The 23851-nt window shown below is 45.8% G+C and overlaps 1 long non-coding RNA gene across 1 annotated transcript; it reads left to right on the top strand.

Moving 5' to 3' along the window:
- The first annotated feature begins 7778 nt into the window (after positions 1-7778).
- Positions 7779-16562, top strand: LOC141556832 (uncharacterized). The gene is made up of 3 exons (XR_012486645.1): positions 7779-7974; positions 12781-12940; positions 16305-16562. It is a non-coding gene; the product is annotated as an uncharacterized LOC141556832 (long non-coding RNA).
- Positions 16563-23851: the final 7289 nt, after the last annotated feature.

Here is a 23851-nt window from a genome sequence, read left to right as displayed (position 1 = left end):
TATCAGAAACCAGTTCCACAATGAATACATTTATTCAAGTCAACAGGAAAACAGAAATAAGAAAAGGTATACAGGTTCAAATGTACAGCAGACAATTTAGATTGAAGGAGCTTCCTTGGGAGTGAGATAACTCCCAAACTCATCTAACAGAAAGAGAACCAAGTACCAAATAAAGAGGAATCCCCCAAAGTGTCTAAAGCTCAGAATAAGAATATGATTTAAAGAACTTTATGTTAACTTCTTCCCAGGGTCTTTTCTTATTTGGGTAACATGAAGAGAAGGTGGAATTGCCCATCTTGAAGCTGGAAGTCAGAAGAAACAGAAGACACTGGATCTCTCCTCTCCCCTTCTACCCCAATCATCACCCAGGTGAGAGGTATAGATCTTCACCAAGGAGGAAGAGTTTCCCATGCCAATAGGACTTTGGGGCTCAGATTAAATTAAAATTAATAGAGAGCAATTGGAATTTATTGAGTATGTTAATGATATGGTCAGACCTGTGCTACAGGAAAAACTCTTTGGCAATTAGGAGATTAGGCTGGAGTAGAAAAATCATGTTGGCAGTTAAAACAAGCTTTCTTGGAAGCTCTTTTGGATGTTTTACGAACTCAGCATGAAATCTTAGTCCTTGGGAGAAGACCCAGATAGGAAACTAATTTTTGGACCCTCCAAGTCCAGGTATGACTCATCTCTTTTTTGTTTCTTTTTCCCAAGCTATTTGTGTTTTGCTTTGCATGTTAACATTCACTATTTAGCTGGTCCCTGGGTCAATTTTCCTTATCTGGGAAACTGAGGTGGGGATTTTCTGCCTGGTCTCCTGCCCATAATGGAGGTTTTCACTCTTCTCTTCTTTGTTCCAAATATCCCACTCACTTTATGGGAGAGATGTGGCTCAGAGCCCCAAGGATCAGAAATAAGAAGAGAGAAAGCTCATTGTACAACCATAGCAAATCATCTAGGCATAGGTTGTGAATACAGACTAAGCCTTAGTCAGCCCTATAGAAATCATGAGCAAGAGAAGCATTATGATATAGTGGGAAGAACATCATATTGGGAGGGATAAAGTTCAAACCCCAGCTTTTCTACTTACTACCTGGTAACCTTGTCAAGCCACTCTCTTTTGGGGACTCAGTTTTTTCATCTCTAAAACAAAGTGATTGAACTAGATGATCTCTGAGATTCTCTTCCACAGTAAATCTGTGTATTGATGACTGGATTTTTGAGTTTAATCATTGTTAACAAAAATTAAGGGTTCAGGACCAACCCTGTGTCCTATGCCAAGCCTTAAACTCTGGGAATCTGCCTAGAGTAGAAACAACTAAGCCTTTGGGGACTGAGTTTTCCCTGTGAATCACCTCACATCCCCAGGGTTGAAGACTCCATTCCCATTCCACCCACTGTTCTTCTGCCCCTAGTTTCATCTCTGCCCCCCCCTCCCGGATATCCCTTTTTCTACTATGGTTTTGTCTATAAAACCCCATTTAGCATTTTTCACTAGCTGGTAATCACCTCCCTACAGCAATCTTCCCAGAGCTTTACCTCATCTCCCTTTCTCCCCAACCCTTTCTGCCTCTACTTTCTGCTCTCCTAGAATATTACCACCAGGGTATGGATCAGTTCCTCAGCTCCAGTGGGCAATTTCTCGGCACATAGGAAAGTTGTTCCCTTTCCCAGTCCTACAGCAGGGAGGGAACAGGGCACCTTTTTGGTTTCTGCTTTGATGAATGTCTGGGATGCTGTTCTCTACCATCTCAGACTAAGCACCCCATGTCAGACAGCTCCCTGGAGGCCCAGAATGGAAGGCTTGCTAAGTTACTGACAGCGGTAGGGCTGGAATGCTGCTTCTATATTTTATTTATTGGCTAATTACGCACATTTAAAATTCGATGTGGTACAATGCTTGTCCTCAGCTTCATGCCCTGATGCATGTTTCCACATGAAGGCACAGAGGAGGAGGAGAAAGAGGGGAAAGGGGCTGAGGTCTCCTCTGATGACAGCTCTAAAAGCCTGACCCAGGAACACTACTGTGAAATAAGTCAGCCTGCTGCTCTGAGAAGGGAGAAAGGGTAGGGAGGGGGCATGGAGAAGCCTGGGCCCCCAGGGAGAAGGGTGGGGAGAGGTCAGAATCTCAGGAAGGGAAGGAGGTGACCTTTAATGTCTCTACTCACCCTACAATAAGGGCTGCAGCTGATGGGTTTTCTACCCAGAATGCCTTAATTGAAGCTTGACTCTTGAGTTTTTAGCAAAAAGAAAGAAAGCTGCTCAAGTACATGAGCTTTGCTTGATCACAGCAGTCCAGGAATTGTCCTTTGAGCTTAGCTTGATCCTGGTATTCAGTATATTGGGGAAAAAAACATAATTCTGATTCTGCAAAGGTGAAGGTGAGAGAGCAAGAAAGGAAAGGAAGATGGAGAGAGGGATGAAGCAAGAAGAAACCAACTATCAGAGTTGGAGGATGCTATTTATCAGTGGCCATCTATCCCAATCCATACTTCCCTAAAACATACACAAATGTGTCCAGGCCTTGTTAAGAAAAAATTGCCATGCTGAAGAACCCACAACCTCCCAAGGCAGCTCACCCCACTCCATCCTTGAACTGTCTATAGTTGCCAGGGGCTATTTACTACATAAAATTCCAATTTCCCTCTTTTACCTTTCACCCAATGCATTCAGCACAGCCCTCTAGGAGCCAAGTCAAACAAATATGATCTTTTATCTATATAACAATCTTTCAGTTGTTCAAACATAGCCATCAAGTTCTCTGAGAAAGAAGGGTCATCCTGTATATGGGACCCCCTTATTTTTCTTTATATATTCCACAGAAAGCAGAAATTGGATACTGATAGGTGAGGGGACAGGAATTCATTTTATAACATTATCATCACTACCAAAACCAGTACTTGAAATCCATCCCTAAATTTATCCCTAAATAATCTCAAATGTTTATTGATTGACTGACTTCCTCAACTCTAATACCTTATCCCTGAATCCAATCCTTATGGCCACCCAACCCCACCCCCAATCCCAATTTCTTACCCTAACTTTTAACTGTTTGCTCTCCATCATCACACCCTCCCCAAGCTCTGGATTTGGTTTGTAGGATTCTGGCCAGAGCTGAAAAGCTGGCCTGAGCGTTCAGGTCAGAGGAAATTTCATTTGAGCCAAACTCCTGAACTTTATCCAAGGGTGAGCTTCTTTCTCCACTGTTGGATATGTCCCTCCTGCCCTTGTCTCCCATTGTCCTATGGCTTCCAGGCATTAAGCCAGAGCTACTTAGAGAGACCCAGGAGACTTTATCACCCGTTTTCCCCGAGTCACTCTTCATCCAGTTTGGTCTAGAATTTCCTGGGCAGACAGTGAGGATCCAGGCTGGCCATTGTGCCCTACGAGTTGTAGCTGCTTTTGTGTGTGTGTGTGTGTGTGTGTGTGTGTGTATGTGTGTATGTGTGTGTGTGTGTGAGATGCAGAGAAGTGGTGGCAAGGCAAGAACTGGAAAAGCACTTTGGAGGCCCCAGGCTTGGGGGGCAGTGAATAATGTAGGCCTCTGCTGGGGCCATCGCCTGCCTGCTCAGCTGCACCGGCACACCTCGCTGGGTAATTTAAACACAGCTAGCTCAAAGCTTAATGGGCCCGCTTGCTTCCAACATCGCAGATGAGGAAGGGGGGGAAAGCTAAAAGCATGCAAATTTATACTCCTCGGGAAAGAAAGAACCTTCTGGGAAAGGTGCGGACTCCGGTAGCCTCTGGAGGCAGGGATCAAGTCAAAGGTCCACTTGGGCTCTGCTGAGCTCCAGGAATCCAGGGGAATGTTCCTTTTGAGGAAAGGAGTATATGTCAATCTTGTAATTGGCTTCCATGCCAAGTTGCTGCTTCAGACACTCATCAAATGTCGAGTGATTAAGCCTGAAATGTGCAAAACATTCCCAACAACCACTCGGAAGAACAACTCTCTGTTCTCAGAGTAGTGTTCCTAGCTAGAGCCACCAGCGTACACCCTCAAGACACCCGGTGACGAAGATGGTCCCCACAGTGTGGGCTTCCCTCCCCCCGGCCTGCTGTCGTTTTGTGGTCTGTCTGTCTATCTGCCTGCTAAGACGGTGAGCTGGCCCAGGGAGGGCCCGCAGCCAATTCTTCATTTCCTTGGAAGCCTAGATCACCAAATGCTAACTGAATGAGGAGACCAATCTCCTTTGGTGGCTGTGAGCCCTGGAAATTCCATTCCACAGCTTTCAGAGGATCCAAATCATTGCTCTCTTCCAATCCATAATTATGGGTTTAGGGACAGATCCCCAAATGTCTGGTTCGTATATCTCCTTAACTTGACTGGAGAAGTCCAGGAGGCTTTGAGAGTTGAGGGAAACATGTTCTCCTTCTTTCTCCCAGTCTAACCTCTCCCAGAGGATGCAAAGGAAATAACTACCTAATGTTGGTAGGTATGAGGAACATGACATGTTGGCTAGGTGACCTTCTCCACAGCCAGAATCATTTTGTTACAACATAGGTTCTCCTATAAGGACCTGAAACCCTTCGTGGATCAATCAATCAATAATCAATAAGCATTTATTAAATTCCTATTATGTTTCAGGTGCTGTGCTAAGCATGGTGACCTTAAAAAAAATTCAAAAGATGGTACCTGTCCTTAAGGAACATGTAGTCTTGGAGAGCTGGAGAGGCAGTACCAGACACAAGTGGTTGGGGAAAATAGGTATCTTTGTAAGGCTGAAAAGAGACAACAGAATCCCTCCATTTCTTTGTTTGCTGGGTTTCTCACCCTTCTCTTTACAAGCTCCAAAAAATTCAGCAAGACTGGAATCAAGAGAAGTGAAAAGCCCTGGAGGAAGAGAGGTAGAGCCAGCTATGGATGCTACAGCTCTTTCTGCCTGGACAATTTGTTGCAAGTGGGGAGGAGGAGGAGGTATGGAGTAGATATATAAGAGGAATGAGCAGGACAGTGCAAGAAGGCAGAAATGAAAAGAGCTGGGGAGAAGGTAGTTAGAGGCAGGGAAATAGAATAGGATTTGCACATCTCTTTGGGGAGGTTCTGGGGTACTTTCCAATGCTTCTTCTGACCTCTCAGACACAGGGAGGTCCAGCCTGTGCTTGTGCCTAAAATGACAAAGCCCCCTATGCAATACTCTGACAAATCCCCACTCCCAGCTGCTCAGCTCCTCACAAAGTATTTTCCCTTAATAGCCTTCCATTCAGCAGAATGCCTGCAGCCCACATCTGCGGAAACCAGGCCACAGCAACTCCTCCCACTGGGCCAGGGACACAATTCACCAAGCTTTTTCTTCTTGTTCTAAGTCTTCTCCCCTGTTCCCTTTCTTGTGACCCCCCTTCATCTCATCTAGTTTTTTTCAGCCTGCCCTGTTACTTCCTAGGGCCATGCTCAAGAGCTGGAGGAATAGGACTCAGAGCTTCAGTCCATACTATTAGTGGTTTCCCAAAGAAAGACATTTTATTTCACTAATGTCTTAACTATAGCTACAGGCTCAAGCTGTTTGCATCATCATTCATTCGTTCCTTAGCCCCCTTCCTTCTTGAATTTCCCCGTCCCCAAACCTCCACCTGGACAATTGCTTCCTTAGATCTCTTATCCTTTATTCTTTACTCCATTGGCCTCAATATAAACTAATGCTAACCTATATCTAACCTCACTGAGTTACCCTGAATCTCTGTGCTCCAGGTACTCTAAAGCACCATCTCCACTATTATCTGTGGGTAAGTTGATGTGTCCCAAAGGATTGCTAAGAGATTTATATGAGGAACTGACTGAGGCCTTGAGGGTAGGATGTGAGGAATCTTGGAGGCCTGAAATTCTACTCTCCTCCTCCATATTCTTGTTTTGGAGAGAAAGGAACAGGCGGTGAGAACAATATGTCTTGGCTTGGGAAGAAGTATTTAATTGGTGTTCAATAAGTATTTTTTGAATGAATGAATTTGTTGCTTTTATTCATAGATGTGTCTTGCCTCCTCAATTCAATACTAAGCTTTTATGGGTAGGGATTGTGTCTTGTATATCTCTCTTGTATATTCCCTTCAGTGCCTACCTCAAATAATATCCTCCACTTAATATTCTGCAAATATTTGTTGATTACTTGGATGAACGAATGAATGAGGTAGCATCACAATCCCGAACAAAGGATGCTGTCAACTGAGCCCCAAAGGCAAATAATGGTAATAGGGGAGGAGCACACAGTCTAGCCTCTGGAGTGCTGGAGTGCTGTAGCCTATGCTACCTTCCCAAAAGTTTACAAAGATATGACTCCATTCTCTTGGACTCTTTAATGACACAATTATTCTGATTATCTGGATGATGGAGATTGATACCAACCTGAATTATTGGTGCTGTCCTGTCCCAAATGGATTCTCTTTCCATGATCAGCCCAGTCCCAACCCTGGGTTGAGAAACCTCATCTCACTAGAATGTTTTCCCAGACAGATAGTTTCTATAAGGAGCAGACAACTTAGTGATGCGGGCAGTTGTCAGGAGTAAAAATTTTTCATGAATCAGAATACCTGTGTACATCCAACTCACTGGTTCCATTCACCTGACTATATTCTTCACTCCCTTAACGCCATTGGCATGGCCTGGCAGAAGTCAGGGTCCTGTAGGAAGTTACTGCTATGTAGTTTGAGGGATGTGACTCTGAGATACATAGATACTTTGAGAACAGGGAGGGCCCCAAAGAGATATACTGAACTTGAGACCCTGGGTGCCCTGTCTGCCTCCTTCTTGGGAGAGACTGTTGTTCTGAGGGCAGAAAGTGTGTTTGGCTTCTTCTTTTGGACTTCACACTTGCTTTTCCTCCTTTTTTGGGTCACAAACAGACTGACCCTGGCAATCATTAAGTTAATTATCTTTTAGTCAGTCAATCAGAGAGCCATCATTTCTCTAGTTTAGTTGTCAATTGGTCTATCTCTGGTCATCATTCAATAATCACTTTTCTCTTAGTCATCTGTCAGTCATCAAGTGGACTTCCATGGTCAGCCAGTCATCAATGGGCTAGTGATTTTTCACTTATTCCTTCTAGTCAGGCACCCAAACCAAAATAATTAAGCTAGGAATCTCAAGAGCCCAGTCTTGGAGGTAGAGAGTTTGGGTCAGATATGGCCCCTGTCCACATAGAACTTTCCATCTGACACATCCACAGAGACTATCTTTGCCTACCAATCCCCTGGGTTCTGGAAACTGGACAAGCTATTCCATCCCCACATCCTTACGCCCCCAGAGCCCAGCTGCCATTGCTGCCTGGGAATCTGTCTCCTTTGTGACCCGTCTCAGTAATTTGGAAGGTGATTAACAGCAATCATGCTGGAGTTTGACATCCCGGCACGGCAGCTAAATTGAGGCTCACAAAGCCTCCTTGACATCCAATATGTTATATGCTTTTCCCCTTAATTAGGAGCTAAAGTGGATAAATATGAAGTTGCCATGACAACAGCCTCCCGTGTCTGTAGCAGGATGTGGCTCAGTTTATGGCTGCTGGTTCCTTAGGCCACTGGACCAACCCAGTATCTCCAAATGGGGTGAGCTGTTCCTCAGCCCCCTTTCCTCTTAAATTCCCCACCTCCAAACCCTCACCTTCCAGGTTAGGATTCTACCCACCTGGACAACTGCTTCCCTAGATCTCTTATCCTCTATTTTTTTGTTTTAACCTCATTGCCCTCAATATTAAATAATGCTAAGCTATAGAAAATTTATTTCTTCTGGGAGGGGAGATCGAGATGACAATGCAGTTTAAAAAGAATGATTTTCCATATCTAATCCCATTGAGTCACTCTGAACTCCTGTGCTCCAGGTACTTACTCTAAAGCACCATTTCCTAATTCTGTCTGAGGTTGCCGGAGTTCCGGCTTTGCTTGTGAATGGATGATAAAGAATTGGAGGGAAGAGCAGTCGGCTGAGAGGGGAAACTGCAAGAGCTGCGTGGTCTAAGAGTAGGAATATCCCGAAATCACCCACACGAGCAGGTGAGGAAGAAGATCTAATGCATCCTCTATTGCAGCCCATCCATCATAAAATCTCTCTGGGCGGAATTCGGTCTGGGGGTTGACTGTCTATTTAATTTAATGTTTAGCTAACACTAAAGGCAGGACACTCTAGGACGTAGGCGGCCACGTTTGTAGTCCAGAGGTGACCACTTCCGAAAGCATTTCCCCTGATTCCCCCCGCCCCTTTCCCGCACCTTCCCGGGGAGGAGAGGTGAAGTAGGGGGTGATGGGGAGGGAGCTGTTGGATGCTGGATCCGGTAGTTTCCGATTTGTTTCTTCTGTCCCTAACCCAATAGCAAAAAGAACAAGTGGAGGATTCCAGGCAGCTTTTAATGGCGATCATTTTCAAAAGTTTGGAAAAGAAAGTAAGTAAAACAACAGAAACGGTTCAAAGTGTCTTCTGGAAGTCACATTTCTGGAGACTAAATTGTTTCCACCAGGAACAGCTTACAACTAATGGTTTGATTCCAGTCTACGCCCAAGTTATTAAAGCGTAGCCAAGTGGATTTGAACCGCGGCTCACAATTGGGGGGAGGTGGCGTTCCATGCTGGGGTGAGGCAGCCCCTTCTTTTCAGCGCCCCTAGCCCCCCACCCCCGCACTCTCCAACCTGGCTCTGCAGTCAGCCCCAGGGACAAGGAGTGCTGGAGGGGCCCCAGAACAAGCAGCTTCCCACTCACCACGTGCCGGGCGCCGGCTGCGTGGGAGTTGGGGGGGGGAATGTGGAGAGACTGAGAACCTGGCCCCCAAACTGAGTTTCCTTCCAGTTATGACTAAAAATAGGCATGATGCCGGCAAGGCTCGTCCTGTCAGACTGGGGGGGGGGGAGGTGGATGTCTTTGCAGACATGATTCCCCCCCTTTATTTCACTGATCCTCCCTTCCTTCTCCCCCTCCCCACATTCCAGCATCTCCAGGCAGCATGGCTTAGTTTTGTTATAAGAGAGTTGGATTTGGAGGGCTGGAAGCTGGGTTCAAGACTGCTGCTTACTCTCAGGATGACCTCGAGGGAATCACTTTAATTTTTCTGAGACTTCAGTTTTCTTCTTTGTAAAAAGATGAAGTTGGAGTAGATGATCTCTTAAGAAATCAATTGTAAGAGAGATACAAAATTTGTACAAGTATCTTTCAGCTATAAAATCCCATGAAACTCTAGATGGGACCCAAACCTCCATCTGCCCTGTCTTAAAAGCCTCTCCTAGTCTCTTGTCTCTCTCTGTTTCCCTCCATCTCTGTTTCTATCTTTCTTTGTTGTCTGTCTCACTCTCTCATATACACCCCTTTTTGGGATAGGAATAGGAATTAGTTAAGGGAGACTTTCTTCACTCTATGGGGTTCCCTCAGAATCCTAATACATTGATTAACCTCCAGTTTAGGATAAACTGTAGGAATTTGGGGCAGATGTCCTAGAGTTCTTGACTTGCCAGGGTCTCCTGTGGAGGATTTTGAAAAAGTTGTTCTTCCAGTTCACCACCATAAGCCCCAGCCAACTGTAACCACCAAGTTGCTTGGCTTTTTTTTTTTCTGCTTTCACTGTTGCCTGCTTCCTTGTCCCTGCCCTCTCATACTCTTATCCAATGACATCCTGCTGGCTGCCTCTACCCACCCCAGAATGAAGACAACAGGCTGTGGGGAGCGTGGGTGTCTGGCCCCATTTGTTCCCATCCATGATTAGAGACAACAAGCATCAGCCTTGATCTCTCAGTGAGGGCTCCTCACACCCTGGATTGGCTGGGCTCCCCATCGTCTGTAGGCTGGTATTCCTGAGCTGTGCAGGGTGGATGGCATTAGATCTGCTGAAGTAATGTTGTCTGACTTCCATCCCCCAGAGACGCCTGGGAAAACCAGATGTCTGGCCAATGAGGCGATAACCAGAGCAAATCTTTAAGTAAATACAGAGACACAAACATCCATTCTGCTCCCCCCCCCCACTTCTCTGGGCAGCCCCCTTTCCTAGGCTCCTATGTCCCAGATCTCTATCTCCTTCCTCCACTCCCTCCCTACCCAGCCCCACTCTCCTATATGGACAAGGTTCCTGCTAGGTCCCTCAGTTGCCTTTTCATTTTTCTTTGCTTTCTCTCATGGCAATCACAGCTCCAAGGATTGTTCCTCTGAGTCAGATCCACAGTTGATATCTTTCTCCCTGACTTTGGAACCCAAGCCATTTTCAGACACATCACTAGTCAGGGGGACAGGTGTTTGTCCTAGGGCCAGATACCCTTCTCAGAGGAGTCCAGGCACACCTCCATGATGCTAGGCCACTGGATGGGCCAGGGGGCTCAGGGCCCTACTGCTTCCTCTCACTTAAAAGGAAAAACAGGGAAGGTTCCCAATCTGACTCCCACACCACAGGTCCTTTGGGATATACTTCATTGCCCTCTAGTGGAGTCCAAAATCCTATTAACATGACAGGACCTTAAACAGAGCCCCACCTGTCATGGCCTAAGGGAAAACAGGTTTGGAAGTCAATCCTTTTCTATCCTTCTTTTCCCTTCCAATAGCATTGGATTTTTATGACTAAGTCATGCAGATACCAGTACAATGACAATCCTATAGTCAAAACATCAGAGCCTCAGCCACAGTCACATAGTTCTAGAATGCAGTTGCAGACAGTCTATGTAGACACACTGAGACAATCTTGCACAGCTATAGAGATGAAGTCATAGGCAGACACTGTAGCAGCAGTCAGTCAGTCACAGGCAAACAAGCACAAGTAGACCTACTGACACAGCCATACGCAGATGTTCAGGGACCACAACTAAGTCAGAACAGGGTGCCATTTATGGACAAACACATGGGTTCTCTTCTGAGTATCTTCCTTTTCCTGATGCATCTTCCTTTTGTTCCTAGATCCCTATGCTCCCTTCTTTCTTTCCAGTGCCTTCCCCTAGCTCTGAGTTCTAACAGGAGGGCTAGGGAAGAAGAAATCCTCAGCCTATGCACAGAGCTCATGTTTAATTAATAACAAGTAATAAGTCAACATGTAATTAGAGGATTAAGGCACGTGTGGGCTTTGCTTTACTCAGCTGTACTTGATGGTCATGGTCCCGGGGGGACTTGGGGACAGCTTGCAGGAAGGGGAAATCTGGCCTCCATCAACCCACCTGTATGAAATCTCCCTTTTTGCTACCACTTTTCTTCTGCTTCTTTTATTTTTGGAGAATCATAGGAAAGGGGAGCCATGTACAATATTTGCCTTCACACTTCTGTACTTCTATTAATAAGGCATCTAGGTCAGCACTCCCAATATATCCCCCCAACTACCCTATTCTTGTCCCATGTCCCCTTTTCTCTCTGTAATATCCATTCGGTCTCCCCTGCCATCTCATGCCTCATTTGGTACTTAATATCTCCTTTACAATTTTGTCTCCAGTGGCCATATACGTTTCATCAAAGCCTTCCAAACTCCCCCCATGTTTTCTAAGCTGATCCTATGAGACTCCACTGGGCCCAGTCCCCAAAGTATGATTAGAGCTAAAAATCCCTACAATTTCACATTTAACCCTGTTTAGCTTTTTGTTTAGCATTCTCCATTCTATTTACTAGGCATAGACCTAAGCCTGGCCTTCTGATGACTGAGAACAAAGATGGAGGTATCTTAAATGTCATATTATTTAAATCCCAAATAATATGTTCACAGCTCCCTTTCCACTATCCCCACCCAGTTACCTCTTACCTGATTCAAATTTCTTAATTCTGTTTTTACTTCCACTTCCCTATGTAATCACTGATATTGTTAGAAAGCCACTATGGTTTAGTAAAAAATGTGCTGAGTTTGGAGCCAGAAGACTTGGGTTAAAATCACTATTAGGTGACCTTGGATAAGTCACTTAACCTATAAGGGGTTGAGTTTCCTCACTTGTTAATAAGAGAGTGGGATTTATGTGGCTTTTTAAATCTTTCCCAGATTAAATGTATGATTTCAAAATGTTCTCTTTTCCACCTCACCCCACAGTAGCCCTTCCAATGACATCTATGGACAAGCTACTGGCTCTTTTCCTACAGAGCCTTCATTGAAATGTTCCTTCTACTTCCTTTTTCCCTCTCCAGCAAACATGCCTGTCTTTTTCCCCTCCGTAGCGAAACACCTATTAATCCTGACTCTTTGCAGATGGTTTATAGCTTCTGTTAAACACATACGCTCTAATATGCAAACAATATAAGGAATCACTTCTTCCAGGTCCTTGACTTCCCTAGCTTTATGCTTCTCCTTTCCACTTACATCCTTCCTCTACAATCCTTATTCTCATTTCCTTCCTTAGCCCTTCCTTTCTGGGCACCGCTTTATGTCGTTCCCTCTCCTCCACCTGCTTTCCCCTTCCACTCTTCATTTTCTGATTTCCCATCCTTATCTTTCCTCCTCTAGTATTCCCCTTTCCTCCATTCACTCAGCTGCCAGAGCTGCCCTTTCCCCCGTCAGTTTCCTTCACACTCCCTTCAGCTCTTCCTTTCTTCCCCCATCTCTCTAGATCACAGCTTCCTGCTTCTTCCTCCTCTCCCTTTATTTGCCTGGGTGCGGAATCACGTTGCCCTCCAGTGGCTGCAGCTCACGGCGACAGCAGGAGTAGTTCTGGGGTCCCCAGTAGTCCCCTAAAGTCCTGTGTTCATCCGAAGTCGGATTTAGCCTTTCTGAGGGAGGGGGGCGCTGTTGGTGTGTGTGTGGACTCGGGGTCAGCAGGCATCCTCCCTTTTACATCCCAATTACATCTGACCCTTCTGTCCACCGAAGATTCCCCCTCCCCCCACGGGACTCCTTCCCTTGTAACTAAATTTCATTCGTCTCTCAGGGTAGAGAGGCCTTCCCAGATCTCACCCCACCCTTGGGAGCCTTGGAACCTCAGAACCTCCGCAGTTCTACCCTCAGCACTTGGACAGCAGCCCGGGAGAAGGCCTCTGCTGTAACTCCGCATCATCTCCCCCAGCAGCAGTTCCCCGCCCAACCGCTTGGTGAGTTAATTCAACGTCTCTCTGTTTGAAAACCTGATAATCCAATTCCCCATATCCCCACCCCTTCCCCCACTGCACACATCTTTCCTCTCTCTTTTGCCCCCATCCCCATTCCAAAATCCTGCCCTTTTACAAGCTTTGCCGACTTCGTCCCATGAATACTTTCAACCCCTATTACTCTCTTTCCCTCCTTTCCCTTCCTCCTTTCTGCCTCTGGCCCCTCCCCCTGTTTTTCCCCAGGTAGATAAATGTGTGAGGAGGGAGTGGGTGCTGTGAGTGAGTATGAAGACTAATTGTGTAAGGAGTGGGCTGTGAGATCGAGGGGTGAGAGGGTAGTGGGTGTCAAGGGGATAGGTATGTGTGGAATTGGTATGGAATGTGTCCTTAGCAGACCTGGACACAGTTCCCTGGGCATGGACACAGCTCCCTGGACTACTGGGCCTCACAGACTGAATTCTGCAGGTTATTTCAGGGTTGGGTGGAAATTTCCATTTCAGCAAAATCCATTTGTAAAGCCCTAGAGCTTTAGGAGCTCTCTCCTTTCCTCTCCTCTGTTCTTATGGAGATCTTTTCCCCACCTCCACTGTTCAACACCTCAGAGGAGGGGCCAAGATCTTTCACTCTGTTTAGCTCTCCTATGTGGTGGGGGAGATCCACGAACTGTTTCTCTTCAGGGCTACTCCCTCCCCTCCCCAATTATTTTCTTCTCTCTGATTCCTTCCTTTCCAAGATACTCACATCAATTTATTGGTGATCATAAATTTGGAATATTTAGAAAATGGGAACTCAGTGATCTTTTCCTTCGTGTAATTTCTATATATTGACCTTATCTGTCCATTCAGAAAATGTGGGGAGCGGAGGGGGAGAGGAAGATAACCAATAGAGCCGATCAAGAGATAACAGCATTATAAAATGTCATAGCTGGAATAGACTTTAGAGATAAGACATTCCAGTTCTATCATTTTACAGAGGAAGAAACCGAAGCCTAAGATTGTGAAGTGATTGGCTAAGGTCGCATTGTGACCAAAATAAACTCGAATCCAGATTATTCAGTTCTGTGAATGTCCCACTATACTCTGATGCTCCCAGGAGATGTGATGGTGGAGTGGGGCCACATAGGAATGAATGGAGACTCTTGGAGAACAGAGGCCCTGAGAGATGGGAAATGGCATTGAATCTGTGTTGGGATGTTCTGAACCTGAAGAAATGGTTCAGCCATGGGTAACTGCCACCACTGCCATCATCAAAGCTGTCATTATCATCAACATTTACATAGCACTTTAAGGTTTGCACTTTAGCCAGCAACTTGAGATACTGTTAATATCCCCATTTTAAGATAAGAAAATTAACTTGGAGAGAAATTAAGTGACTTGTCTAGAGTCACACAAATACCGAAGTGTGAGACAGGAATCAACCTCAGATCTTCCTGATTTCAAGTCCACTCCTCCATCTACGGTGTCATCCCGAGTTTAGTCTGGCAACCATTCCAGAAGTCACTTGAGCCAAGCAGGGATATCTAAGACCCTGGGAGTGGCTGCTAAGACTCTTGCCAGCTTTTGCTGTACATTATTCTTATGAAACAATCATGAGTTGTTTCAGTCTGAGCACTGAAATGGGCATGTGTGTGCTCCAAGAGTGGGAAGGGAATGTGAATATGGGGGTCTTAGTGGCAGATGTCTGTTCTTGTGAGACACCAAAGCTGCCCTCTGACCTCATGCACAGGTGGCAAAAATCTCTTCCAAATGCCACCTGACTGACATGGTTGAAGTCTAGCCAAAGACATATTGTGTGCATGATCAGTTCTATTTTCAGCGTCAGTGATTAGTGAACTCTTGCTAAGAAGGTACCCCTACCCTATTACCTGCTTCAGTTACCATCTGCTTCACCATATTTTCTAACACATGCCCACTCCAGAACATGCTTCAAAACATGTCCTACTCCAGTACATGTTCTAATACATGTCCCACTCCAGGACATACTCTCACCGACAACAACATTTATTACAACACTCACCAATGTGCCAGGCACTTAGCTAAATGCTTATTATCTCATTTGATCCTTACAACAATCCTAGGAGCTGTTATTATTACCCCCATTTTACTGATGAAGAAACTGAGACTGAAAGAGATTATGGGATCTGCTCATGATGACCCAGCAGTGTCTGAGGCTGGATTTGAACTCAGATCTTTTGGACTTCAAGTCCAGCCCTCTATCCATCTCACCCCCTAATGCCTCACTTCACCACATACTATAGCAACACTCTCACATGCCCCTTACTTTAGCATACTGGCACATACCACTCTACTACATGGCCCCACACATGTCTCAGTATGTGAGGCACCTCACATACTCTAGAACATGCTTTTGGCCCATGTCCAAGAACAGGCTTCAGTTCTGGCAATGCTCTGTCACATTCTCTAGCTACTTCCTTGCTTCTTCCAATTGGGAAGCCCATCCCCATCTGCTTTATTTTCCTTCCATCGCCCTAGAATAAGATTTCTAGGGATTTCCTAGGGTTTCTGAAATTTGGCACCTTGAATAGAGCAAGAAGAGCTGGTAGGAGTAGTGGGTAAACTCACAAAATCAAATTGGGGCATGGGTGGAATGGGAACAAAAGCTACCACAGGGCAAGTCCTCTGGCCTCAGAAATGTTCTGTTTTAGCCCGATCTGAAGCTCTAGGCCAAGGATAGAGTGATCTTGGCTGAAGTCCTGAAGAGGCTGCAACATTCCAAGACCCTTCCCTTCTGCCCTTTCGGTCAAGTCCCAAGAGATGACCTCTGAGCCTCCCACATTTCTCCCACTGGCCTTCCCTCAGAATCCCTTGTATCCTACCCAACCAAAGGCTTTCCCCACTCCACATCTTCAAACTGCAGCTATTAACACTCATGGACAGGAAACCCTTAACCTCAACTTGAATCCTCATCCCCAGCTTCTCACTTTCACTAAGACTCAGCTGCTGGGTTTACCTTTGTGTTCAAACTTCAGAAGATTTCCAGAAAAAAAGCTTTTTCCTCATCTCAGACCCCAAAGCTTCCTCCACCACTTTCCTATCCTTTTAATCTTATTTTCCTTCTTTATTGCTATCCCTTTGGTTTGGAAGGACCACTCTTCTATCTTGAGAAGGAAAACAAAATAAACTAGCTCACATTTCTATAGCACCTTTAAATTTAAGTACTTTCTTACAACAACCCTGTAAGGTAGGTATTAGTATATACATTACTATTATTGTTCCTATTGGTCAGTGAGGAAACTGAGGCTTAGTGACTGGTACAAGGTCACTCGGGTAATCAGAGGTAGCACTTAACCCCTGCTTATAGACTCAGAGCCTGGAATTCTTTACACGGCTCCAGTTCTCTCTTTCAGGGAGGAATCTCGAGGCACGGGGAGGCTCAGAAACCCACATACATCCAGTCGCCTCAGAAGACAGAACAAGGAATGGTATTTTCTCTTTGCATCTTTTCTTTCCCTCAGTCTCTCACTGACTGTCTCATAGCTCTCTAGCCCTCCCTTTCAGATGCCCTTTCCTCTTACCTTTACCTCCTGGTTTCTTTCCCCACTGCCAACCCCTTCACTATTCCCAGCTCTTTCTGGTTCCATTCTTTTTCCGTGGCTCCCTCCCTTCCCCCGTCCAGCTCCCTCTGCATCCGGCTATTCCTTTTTCTCACACCTCCCCCCGCCTTCCTGGTCGGCCTCCCTTCCCTCCCCTCCCCACCCCCGCCCCGCAGCTCCCAGTTCTGCCAGGATCCCTGGAATAGAGGGGCGGGGGTTGCTGCTCAGCTTCTAACCCGGGCTCCGGGGACCCTGCCAGAGAGGGACACTGGGGGATTGTATTCCGTCTGCAATCTGCAGAGGTCCCAGTTTTGCTGCCAGACCCCGCCTCCTACTCCGAGATAGGGTCTTTCTGGCCTCCCCAGGAGACACCTGCCACTCCCCGCCCCTCTCTGAGAGAGCCCCAGGCCCCATGGCTGAAGCTTCCCTCTCCCGGGGAAGCGGGGACCGCAGCAGAAGGGAGGGCGCTAACAGATCCCATCAGAAGAGCCCCGGGGACCTGAGTCTGAAAAGAAAGAGCTTTAGAAAAAAAGAAATTGGAGGGGGGTGCGCTAGCGAGAAACTGTTTCCCGCTCAGTTATTACTATGATTATTTATTTATTCATTTATTTTTTATATCTCTGCCTAATGAGCGAGGGAGCAGGGCTGTTCCCGGCGGGAGAGGTGGGGGGTGGGAGGGGAGGTGGAGAAAGATGAAGCCTGCGGCTGCCCAAGCCTAGCGCATCTCCCCACTCATCCCCACCCCCACTTCGTACTGCGCCCCCCACTCGGAGCTGGGGACGTCCTTCCACCGCCGACCCCCAGTCACCCCCCTCCGCACTGCGCTGTGCCTCAGCCTTGGTCCCTGCCCCAAAGGGACGACCCCTAAACCTCACTCCAGCGGCTGAGACTCCGCCCCCACCTCCCCCAGGCTGGCTCCCGCCCCACCCCCACCCCAAACCCGAGCTGCGGCCGGAGGACTTAGCCAGACTTTCCCGGAGCCGCAGACTGTAATGAGATTTCTGCTGTAAGTTATGGGCGCTGCCTCCCGGCTCAGCTCCACGCCGACATTCTCTTAATGCCAAGCTAGAGAGTGAGCAAGCCAGGTCCTCCCAGGAAAGAGCCGGAGTCGAGCCAGACCTGGCTGATGTAAGCCGAGCTGGACTGGGCTGAGAAGAGCCCGGGAAGCGGGGGGCTTCCTGCCTCCCCAGCCTGTACCGCCGGACCTCTTCCGGAGCAGCAGCACGGAGGCTGTGCTGGGAGGGGGTCCGAAAGACCGAGGACCCCCTCAGTGCCTACTCTAGGGGGCTTCCAGGAGGTGGGGGTGGGTGCGGGGGAGTGGAGGGCGGGAGGGAGCCACCAAGATGTTCTTCATCCCGCTAGAGCTTTCCTGGAAGAGGCCGCTTGGGGCCCGATCCCTAGCACTTGTCCGGGCCCCAAATGCCTGCCCCAGTCCCAGTCTCCAGTCCTAACTCCCATCCCTGGGCCTAGTCTGCAGTTCCTTAAATCGCCAGAACTTTCTTGCGGTAGGTCCCAGATTCCTCTAACGGAGCAGGGATGTCCAAGGCCCCGGGGGTGGCTTCTGCCCCACACCGTCCACTTCCCCCCACCCCCCACCCCGAGTCGGAGCACCGGCTGGGAAGGAGGCTGGCGAGGGTGAAGAGTGGGAAGGGGATGGAACGGGAGGGTCTTGGGAGCAGGTGTCTGTTCCTGTGACAGGCCAAAGCTGCCCCTGGACCTCATGCGCAGGCAGCTAATGCCGCCTCCAAATGCCACTCGACTGAGTGTCATTTAAAGAAATGTCAACTAATGAATATTTGATGGCCTTTAAGCAGGGGGCATTAGCTGTTAGGCTTGGAAAGGGGGACAGAAGTCCCTCTCTTCCAGGGTTGAAGGCCTGATATCCTCCATCCTTTCCCCCAGTGAACAGAAAATTCCAGATGATGTCATTTTTCTTGTCCTTTCTCCAGGGTCTGGAAATGGTCTTCAGGGCTGCTCCTTAATCCTCTCTACTCCATTAGGCCATCTACCACCTTATTTTGGGTAGCCCTAATATGTGACCTATGGGAAGGGTATCTTGCTCAAAATTTGGGACCTTTTCAATCCCTGCCTGTTAAATTTCTCTAATTTTAATTGAAATTTTAAATGAAAACCTGATTTCTCCCCTCTCATCTCCCTGCCCCTATCCATGAGGAAAGAAAAAAAAAAGCAAAACCCCTATTTAAAAAATATAGTCAAGCAAAAAAACAAAAAATTCCTTCATTGGTCATATTTTTAAAAATTACTCAAACTGCACTCAGTCCAAGGAGATGATCTCTCTGCCAAGAGGTAAATCTGGAACCATGAATAGTCTTTCTACTCTTTAGTGTTTCCAAGTTTTTCAAATTTGTTTGTCTTTATAATATTTGTACTGTATACATTATTCTCCTGGTTCTATTTACTTCATTCTGGACTTCATATGTTTCCCCAGGTTTTTTTGAAGCTTTCTCCTTCATCATTTCTTGTAGCATTATAGTATTCCATTACATTCATATGTATAACTTGTTTAGTGATTTTGATCAATCCATCAGTCAAAAATTTTTAATAAATGCCTGCTATATGCAGGCAAGGACCATGCTAAATCTCTGGATACAAAGAAAGAATAAAAATATTTCAAGGAGTTTGGTATATTCTACGGGGGAAAGGAATATGTACAAAACAAGTATAAAGAGAGAGGTAAACAGCTAAGGGGGACAGTGGAAGAAATGCTGGGCCTGGAGTCAAGAAAAATTCAAATCCAGCCCCAGATACTGCCTAACTGTATGATTCTGGCATAACTTCTGTCTGCCTCAGTTTCCTCAACAGTAAAATGGGAATCATAATAGCTCCTACCTAGTAGGGATTAACATAAGGATCAAGTGAGATATGTGCCTGACATATAGTAGGTGGTTAATATTTTTTTCTTTCACATATACAAAGTAAATACAAGACAATGGGAAGAGTAGCAGGAAAGGAAAGAAGGTAGGCTAGGTACCAGCAATTGAGAAGCTCTCCAAAGGGCTCTAAGTGGAACTTGAGCTAAAATTCAAAAGAAATTAGGAATCTGAGGGATGCAATGGTAAGGAGGGAATGTACTCTAGATTGCAGCTCAGAGGCCTAAAGAGAGGAGATTCGATGTCTGAATTTGTAGTATTAGGAAGAAGTCCAGTTTAGCTGGAGACAGAAGGTATGTGAAGGAGAAGAATGTGTCAGCAGGTGAAATTCATTGACTGAGTGGCTGCTATGTTCAGGGCCTTGGGCTGGGCTCTGAAGATGCAGAGAGAGATATGTAGAATTGGGTATTTATCGAAATGAAGTTTATAATCTTTGAAAAAAATTAAATGCAGATAACTATAATGCAAAATACAATATGTTGAGGGTCAGTGGAAAGCTGTAAAGTACAAGGGGATATCATATGAAACCAGGAGATTAATGGTACCCTATTTCTAGAATGCTTTAGGGTTTACAAGGTTATATTATTCACAATTGTGAGATAAGTAGGATAAATTTTAGTATCCCTCTCTTACATAATCTTAGTGTCTCTAGCTGAAGCTCAGAGAGGTTCATTGACCTGCTCATAGCCACAGAGCTTTTAAGCCTATGAACCAGGATTTAGACATGATTTCTAACTCCAGAATTGTGTTTTGCTGTTGTGCATCTTTATGAGAGGTTATTAAAATATCATCAGCTCTCACAGTGGGGGGGGAGGGGAAGTGTATAATCTGCTTTGACAGTATGCTTGAAAACCCATTTACAAGTCTATGTGCCAGGCCATTGCCAACTGTGGATGGAAGGACTGCCCTGACAAGACCAGGGGAGTCTGTGAAGACTCAACTACCTGGAGAGTGGGTTCCATGGAGATTCGCAGAACCTGGGCTCAGGAGATGCTGCTGAATGGTTATTGCCTATGTGTACCAGTGTGCTCCTGGCATTATACCAAGGTGTCATGTTAGGGGTGGTGGATTTCAGCTGCTGATAGGAGGAAGATGTTTAGGGGGTGAGGACAGTAGGCCAGAACTACCAACGGACCCTGACTTGGACTGGACCCTCTGGGGGTCTTCCAGATGGGCCTCTGGTTGGTCTATATTTTGCCCTCTAACTGACCTCTCAGTCTCTCTGCTCTCACCTGGATCTGGTGCTTCCTGTCGCCTCCAGACATAAAGAAAAAAAAAAGACTCCTCTGAATAGCAAAGCGTGGGTAGCGGCAGAGATCTGGCTGGGCTGTGTGACACTACCACCCACGCAGTCCTGCCCTCCCAAGCACCGGCCTAGACACCACCACTCTTGCTGTATCACTTGCATAAATATTCCGTGCACACCTACTGCCCCCCAACTCTCCATGCAGACCTGTTGGCCCCCGGCACAGCTCCATTTGCCCAGTCACAAATTCCCAGGTGATCCCCTCCTGCCAGTCCCTCTTCCCCAACACACACCCACAGTCACCCCGCAGCTCCGCGGTCACTGTGCACCCTCAACGTTTTTACTAAGTCAATGGCTAGAGGAAGAACTAGCAGAATGTGATTTAGACCCCACTGTCCCCGAGCCAATACTACTGCCAAGCACATGGTCTCCACTGCAGGCTGGGAGCCCTGAAAGTCTCTTTGGACTCACTTCTTTGAGTAGGATTAACAGCAGGAGTCTGATTCCCAATTCTCACAGGAGGTTGAGGGAGTGCGGGGAGGAGACTCTAGGGTCAAGAGAATTTCCCCTTTCCCTCCCTTTCTCCTCTTCTTCCTCCTCCTCCTCCCTTCTTCTTGACTGTTCCAGGTTCCGCAAACTTTGGCTCTCCTATCTGGGGGAGTGAGGACACCTAATTGGCTGTTCTCTGGAGAGCCGTGTTCATAAATCACAGCTCGGTTTAAAATGTCGGCATCTCTTCCCAGGAGCCCCGGGCTCAAAGCGTGTTAACAAATGACACGGGTGAAGAATGCAACCTGGGAGAGAGTCTAACCTGAGCTGCCTCCCGCATGGGCTCCCTGCTCAGAGAATGGACTGCACCACTGAGAAGGAAAAGAGAGGCGAGGTCTTAGTGCCAGGAGGTGAGAGACAGAGACCCTGAGGATGCAGAAACTGCAGGAGACAGTCCCGCAGAGAGGTACCTCGCAAATGGTGATAGCTCCCATTGTGCTTTCCTTCCAACAGCTTTGTGAGGCAGGGACTGTGTTATTGTCCCCCATGTTAGAGAGAAGGAAAACTGAGGACTAAAAGGTTAAGTAACTTGAGCAAAATTAAATACTACTCAGTGAAGTCAGATTTATATCCAGCCCAAGTGAGGTGATAGCCTTTCTTCTTTCCACTTCTTTTCTTCCTCTGGCAAAGTCTGAAAGTAAAACACTTGCTCCCCTTAATACAAAACTAAGACCATGTTGGATTTGGAATCATATGTTGCCCAGACATTTTTCAGTCATGTCCAGCTCTTCATGATCCCCATTTCGGGGGGAAGATCTGACAAAGTTAATGGAGTAGTTTGCTACTTCCTTTTCAAATCAGATGATGTGACTTCAGATGCCGACTCTTAGCTGTGTGATCTTGGACAAGTCACTTACTTTCCTCATCTGTCAAATGGAGGGGTTGGACTAGATCATTTCTGACTGACCTCTGATCAGTCAGATAATTTTTACATGCTTTCTTTTAAGTACTTACATACTTTCATGGTTCCATTTTAATTCTGTGATGCCCATAAGGATATACTTTCCACTGCCGGGGAGCCCTTTATTGGTGAAATAAGGTCTTTGGCTACTAGACATGTGTCAGCTCTCTTTTTGGAGGGTCAGATTTCCCAGTGCCTTGGTGTATGACAATATTGAATATGAGATATTTATGATCATCTGTTGATAGGTGCACAGAGTGCATCAAGTTGGCTTGGTCTCTGTACCTTTTAAATCTGAGGGGCCTGGCTTCAGATGTCTTATCTTCCAACTTCAGTTCTAAAACATGATCTTTGGGAGTGTGGGGTATTGTAATTGGTTAAGTGGGTGAAGAGATTTGTGGTAATCCTTATAAGTTATCACATAAAGCATAACATGACACCTATATCTATATAGACTTTGTAGAGACTCTTAGGGGAGTGTTCCAAAAGTTTTGGTGTTTTTTAGCTATTGAAGTCAGAGTACAATTCAAATCCTGTATCCCCCATTTACCTACTGTCAGACCTTGGGTATCTCTTTGTGCCTCAGTTTCTCATCTTTAGATGAATGGGTTGTAGAATATGATTTCTTTGGTACTTTTCACTTCTAAATCTACCATCATAGATTTTATATTCAAAACTCATGACTGACTCATTTTGATTATTTTCTCTTTTCTCTTTCCCCTTGTCCCTTAATACAGATGCCATCTTCACTAGCAACTAAGCCCTATATAATTTAGCTCCAGCCAGGTTTCACATACCCTCATCTTCAAAACTGCTAATGCCCTTCTACCCAAATTATTTTGAATTAAACTGTATTTTGAAGTGACTTATCCAGTATCCCCAGTAAAATATAAACTCATCTAGGGTAAGGGCTTTTTGCCCCCATTTTTGTCTTAGGCAACTAGATGGTGTAGTGGATAAAAGGTTTAATTGAAATTAGGGAGACCCAAATTCAGTTCTTGCCCCAGATATTTCTTAGTTTTATCTATCACTTAACCTCAGTTTCCTCAACGGTAAAACAGGAATAAATAGTGCCTATCTCACAAGGTTTTAGGGATCAAAGAGAATATTTGCAAAGTGCTTAGTACAGTATCTGACACATAGTAGGTACTTAATAAGTGCTTGTTCTTTATATCCCATAATTCAGCACTGTATTTAGCACAGAATAACCCATAATAAATGCTTACTGAAAACTGAATGAATATACTTTCATGTTACCCAGAATAAACATCCTTTGGTCCTGACAGTGCATTTTCACTTCTGAACTGTCTTAGCTTCATTTCCCTAAACCTCATTTTCCTCATTTGTAAAATAGGGATGATCATTCTTGTATTACATTCTTGTTAGAAAAGTGCTTTCCAGCAGTCATCAAAACCATTTGGTACTGGCTAAGAAATAGAGTAATTGATCAATGAAATAGGTTAGGTTCACAGGACAAAATAGTCAATGATTATAGTAATCTAGTGTTTGACAAACCCAAAGACCCTGCTTTTGGGATAAGAACTCACTATTTGACAAAAACTGCTGGGAAAATTGGAAACTAGTATGACAGAAACTAGGCATTGACCCACCAAGATAAAGTTGAAATGGGTTCATGATCTAGACATAAAGAATGATATTATAAACAAATTAGAAGAGCATAGGATAGTTCACCTCTCAGATCTGTGGAGGAGGAAGGAATTCGTGATCAAAGAAGAACTAGAGATCATTATTGACCATAAAATAGGTAATTTTG

This window comes from Sminthopsis crassicaudata, chromosome 2, assembly GCF_048593235.1.
Source record: "Sminthopsis crassicaudata isolate SCR6 chromosome 2, ASM4859323v1, whole genome shotgun sequence".
NCBI lineage: Eukaryota > Metazoa > Chordata > Mammalia > Dasyuromorphia > Dasyuridae > Sminthopsis > Sminthopsis crassicaudata.
This window is presented reverse-complemented; position numbering and strand designations above follow the sequence as displayed.